The sequence below is a fragment of the Condylura cristata genome, unplaced genomic scaffold (genome assembly GCF_000260355.1).
Source record: "Condylura cristata isolate star-nosed mole 26May11 unplaced genomic scaffold, ConCri1.0 scaffold00038, whole genome shotgun sequence".
In the NCBI taxonomy this organism is placed as follows: domain Eukaryota; kingdom Metazoa; phylum Chordata; class Mammalia; order Eulipotyphla; family Talpidae; genus Condylura; species Condylura cristata.
In genome coordinates, this window is record NW_004567139.1 from 9151745 (window position 1) to 9156768 (window position 5024).

A 5024-nucleotide genomic window follows, 5' to 3' on the forward strand; every position below is an offset into this window, starting at 1 on the left:
GCGGGTCTGGGGAAAGGCGCCTGTGTGCTCGGACGCGCCCGGCGCGGCCCAGCCCGTACCAGGCGGCCCCCCCCTGACCTACAGTAAGCCCCCGGGCTCGGCCTGGGGTTGGATTTGCAGTAACAGGTGTGAGCATTCTAGCAGCAGTTTGATGGTCATGTATGATACTGCAAACAGCGCGCCGCGGAGCCCCCCGGCGGCCCTGGTGGAGGCCCTGCCGGACACCTTGGGGGGGGGGCGGCGACCACACGGCCCGGCCTGCTTGCGGGGAGCTGCGGGCGGTGTCCGAGACTAGGTTAAGTGTTGGCACCGCAGAGGCAGTGACCTCGCCGCGGGGGCCTGTCAGGGCGTGGCCGCAGGGGGACCCCTGGAGGGCCGGGGCAGAGCTGGGACTGGCCGGGCTGGGGCGCCACAGGCAGGCTGGGCAGGGCAGGGCAGCGCGGGCAAAGGCCCAGGCCCAGCCGGTGTCTAGTACAGGAACTGAGTGAGGGAAGCGGTTGTGCCCAGAAAGCAGGGTGGACACTGGACAGCAGCTGAAAGGGGGAAGGGCCGGACCGCACAGCCCTCCTGAGGATATGGGACAGTTCAGGTTTGAGACGAGGTGATGTGTGGACACGTGGGATTCAGAACACCCGCACGGACAGTGCTGCCCAGCAGGGCCCTCTGGGCGCTGCAGAAGGCCTGCACCTGCCGCCCAGGAGCGGAGCATGTAGCCAGGTGCGGGGGCCTGAGGCTGAGCTGGGTTTTAGGTGCATGGCCCCTGGGCAGGTGTCGAGGAGCACCTCCCCAGGGGCAGGAACTGCTCGCTCAGGTTAGCTTGGCCCTCTGGGCGGCCTTCCGCGGGTCAGCCTGTCCGCCTGACTTCTTCCACCTTTAACTGTAGCAAGCCTTTGAATGGCGCTGTTTCATGCTGTCCGTGAGAAGGCTGCCTCAGCCAGCCGGTGACGCTGTTCCCGGGCGCTGCTTAACCATGGACGGTGCCTGGTGGGGCCTCCTCTGCTCCGGCGGGATGTTGAGGGGCGCAGGCGTTCAGAACCAGAGGGGAGTTCTGTGCGGACAGCAGGGGAGCGTTCCTGGTGGGACCCATGGGGTGGGGCCCTGTGGGGTAAAGGCTGATCCCAGCGTGCAGTCAGGGTGTCAGGAGAGGGGGTCCCGCGAGAGGGAGGCAAGTAAATGTAAGGACAGACAGGTTGGCGGTGGTTGATTTGTGGGGGTTCAGGTTTATTAGGGCTTTGTCTCTGGGCTGGAGGCAGGGGGGCATTACAGCCTGGAGACCCCTGACTGCCTGGAAGGGGGGTGCCCCAGTCTGGGAAGGAGCGCAGGGCCGCCAGGGGGCGCTGTCTGCAGGCACCCCTGGTGCTGGGCTGAGCCCCGAGCATGCTTGGGGCTCACAGCTCAGGGTTCTGACGCTGCTTTCTTTGCAGGTGCGCGGCGGGAAGAGCTGTGTGTGCACGGAACGAAAATCTGGTTTGGTACAAAGTGAAGAATGATGTAAAAATAAATTTTTTTTAAATCTGGTTTCCTTCCTGCCTGGCTCTCAGACCAGGGCCTCCCGGATGGCTTGGTTCTCTCCTGACCAGTCGCTGCCTGCCAGCTGCGTGTGAGGACGTAAATTGAAGGAGTCGGACCCCTCTCTGCGGCGTGGTGTCCACGTGGGGTGGGGGCCTCTCCTGAGCTCAGCTCCAGTGCTGCCTGGTCACTCTAGGCTGTGTGGGCACCGCCCCCCTGGGGGAGGGGGGGTGGCCTTGGGAGGGGCGGGGCTGGGGGCGTGGGGCTGGTCACCTGTGTGAAAGCAGCGCTTTGCTTTACCGTGAAATTGCCAGGAAAGGACGGCTGGTCTGGGCCCTGGCCACGGCAGCCAGAGACCGCACTGCTTCCTGGCCCCCGCTGGCAGAGCCGGGCACCGCGGCTTTCATGCCCAGGACCACGGCCCCCAGCACCACCGCCTGGGTTCCCAGCCGCAGCACAACCACCAACCCCGGGGGGCGCCGGCCGGACCCCCCATGATCCACATGCTCCTGGCTCACCCGTCGATGTGGAACAGGCCAGGTGTGCCCTCGTCAGTGGTGGCTGCAAGGCAGGCCGGGCTGTGTCACTGGCTTCAGGGCACGCTGGGGCTGCTGCCACCCTTCATGGGGGAGGCATCTGGGATGTGGGCCTAGCTGGCGCCTGCCTGTCCTGCTAAAACACGCACCAGCACGTGCTCCCCTCCCCTGACAGACCCACCCAGTCCCATCTGGTGCAGCTACCGGGGTAGAGGGCAGGGGCACTGGGGGTCGGGGGCCCAGACGTGTCCCCCTGCCATGGCCAGCTGAGACCAGAGGCAGCTGCTTCTGGCTTTCATTCCTCCTGCAGTAAGTTGGGGTGAGGAGCAGTGGGTGGCCTGGGAGCATCTGGGCATGCAGGTGTCCCACACTCCCACCTGCCTGGGCTCAGCACCCCGGTGTCTGGCCGGGACCGTCCAGGAGACGGCGGTGGCGGGAGCTTGGCCATGCGCGATCTGAGCCGGAAGACGCCCGTGCCAGGTGTGGGCGCTCTGGGCCTCCGCGGGCTCTGGGGTGCCGCCTTTCCGTTAGCCGCTCGTGGGTGGGGCTCGCCAGTGAGCCCCACTTGCTCCGCTGTGCTCTGCGTGGGCGGCCGCTGTCAGGTTTGGAAGCCCCGCGGCTGCCCCCTTGACCGAGTGGGTGTGCGGAGTCTGCTCGCTGTGGGCTTGGTCCATCTGGGCAGGCGACTTGGCTCTGCGGCTGCCCACTGCACAGGGTCAGCTGGGCCTGGCCTGGCAGCCCTGCGGGAGCTCAGCCAGCCAGCAGTGGGGACACGGGCCGGGGTGCCGCCCCCACTGGACCTCAGCTTCCGCTGTCTCGCCCTGACAGCCCGAGGAGGAGCTGGGGCCCCGGGAGCCGGCCTGGGTGGTCAGGGCCAAGAGCCTGCTGGAACGGACAGGAGGCAGGAGGGACCCCTGGCCGGCAGCGCAGCGGGAAGCCCTGGCTCCTCACTCAAGGAGCCCCCGCCCTTCAGCCTGCGGAGCCCTGGCGGCCTTCCCTCCTCCGGCCAGGGCGCAGAGCCGGTGTGGGGGCCGGGCCACGGGAGACTGCTCCGTGCGTGTGGCCGGTGCCCCTGGCTGGCCCCTGGGCCTCCCGCGCCCACCCTGCTCTGCCTCGCTGCCGGGCTGCCGGGCGGGCGCTGACCCAGAGGCCTGACACATCCGCAGCGGCGGCCATGGTGCCCCCACGGCTGCAGTCTGTCGGGTCGGGCCTGGGGCGTCCGAGCTGCACTTGCAACGGCAGCCTCGGGCAGGCAGAGGGGCCTCGGGGAAGCCATTTTTTAAAAATAATAGTTTGCTGTTACATCGTTCTGTGTCTTGTCCATCTCCGCGGTAATCCCCGTGGGAAGCCCTTTCTTAAACCGCCCTGGTCAGGGGCCCCATCGGGCAGTTTGCGGCCCCACCCCAAGGCGCCCGTGGCCCGTGCCTCCTCCCCTGGCCTGGCGTCTGGCGCGCCCCCTTCACCTGCCGGCCCCACATACCCATGCCCCCACCCTGTTTGTCTTTCCCCTGAGTCACTTTTCAAAGGCGAAGTCACCGAGGGACAAAGGCCGCTCACCGCAGCCCAGGCCCAGAACCGCCTCTCCAGGGCTGCGCTTCTCCCCGCGGCCACGAGGGGGCGATGCCCCCCGCTGTTCCTTTGAAACGTGGCACCAAGTGGGGGCCTTGCTGGCTTTGGGCTTGTAATTTAGCCAAGAATTTATTTCATCAGAAAGTTATGCAGAAGCTTAATCTGCAGGGCTGGGCTTGTTGCGAGGACCCCCCGGGAACCCCCGTGGCGTGCAGTTCCCGGGAAGCTGAGTCAGACCCAGCACAGAGGGCCGGGAGGGGAGCCCCCAGAGCGCTCTGGGGGCCCCCCCAGTGACAACAGGTGGCTTGCTTGCGGGAACGCGCTCTTTGGCCAGGGGTGCAGCAACGGGGGCTGGCGGTGAAGCTTCAGCGCCAGGGTTTAGGGGTGTCAGCGCCAGGGTTTAGGGGAAGGGCTGAGCTGTGCAAAGCCAGCAAGGTCAGACCACTGGTGTCCCCGGAAAAGCGCTGGTGATGGCGGAGACGGGGTGCAGCTCTGGAAGTGCTCCCTGCTTTGTCAGCCTGATTGATGGCTTCCGGTGGGCTAGAGAAGTGGTGTGGGGGGGTGGAAGCTCTCACTATAGTCCCCAGGAGGCTGGAGTGGCCCCCACAGGCAGCCATCCCCAGGGTTGGGGGCGACAGGAAAGACCCCCAGATATGGGCCAACGTGATGAGTACTGAGAGCCGGGTCGTGGGGTGTGGACTGCTGCTTTGGCTGGGCCTCCGGAACCCACACGGAGGGGCCCCTTTGGGTCCTGTTTCAGTGGCCTCGGGAAGACTCCGGACGCCCCTGTGGTCTCCAGGCCGGCCCGCGGCCGGGCCTTCACTGCGGGCTTTTAGAGCCGTCACTTGCTCCAGGCTTCTTTTTCGTCGGCTCCATTATGCAGCCACCGCAGAAAGCCAGTTCCCTCCGTGCGGCTTTCCTCTTGCGGGGAGCGGGAGGCACCCCGGGTCTTGACTGAGCCTCGTGTGGCGGCTATGCAAGGCCTGGAGCTGCCCGAGGCGAGGCTGTGGACCTCAGCGTCCATCCGTGGAATTACAAGAAGGCTCCGACTTTCTCCTAACAGCAAGTTCCTGGCTAACGAAAGCCAGGCCTGGCACTTGACGCCGATTCGGCGGGAGGCCGGCTGTCCTGCCCGCTGCCTTGGGCAGCGACCCTGAGAACCAAGTGAGCGAGAGGGCAGTGCTCTGGGCGCGGGGCTGACCGCCCCATGTAGCCGCTCAGCCGTGATCCGGCAGTGACCTCCCTGCCCTCGGCGTGGCCTCTGAGCTCGGCTGGCTGGAGGCGATGGACACTGGGAAGAAACCAGTCGGCCTGGCCCCTTCTGCAGAGGGGTGGACAGAGGTGGACTTACTCTGGGAGGGCTGGAGGGACGGCCCCAGGAGAGCGCAGCTGGGCCTGCAGAGTTGGGGT

At 66.6% G+C, this 5024-nt stretch overlaps 1 long non-coding RNA gene across 1 annotated transcript; it reads left to right on the forward strand.

Moving 5' to 3' along the window:
* The first annotated feature begins 9 nt into the window (after positions 1-9).
* On the forward strand, positions 10-1517 carry LOC105854416. Its single transcript, XR_001146098.1, has 2 exons — positions 10-126; positions 1425-1517. It is a non-coding gene; the product is annotated as an uncharacterized LOC105854416 (long non-coding RNA).
* The last annotated feature ends 3507 nt before the right edge of the window (positions 1518-5024 follow it).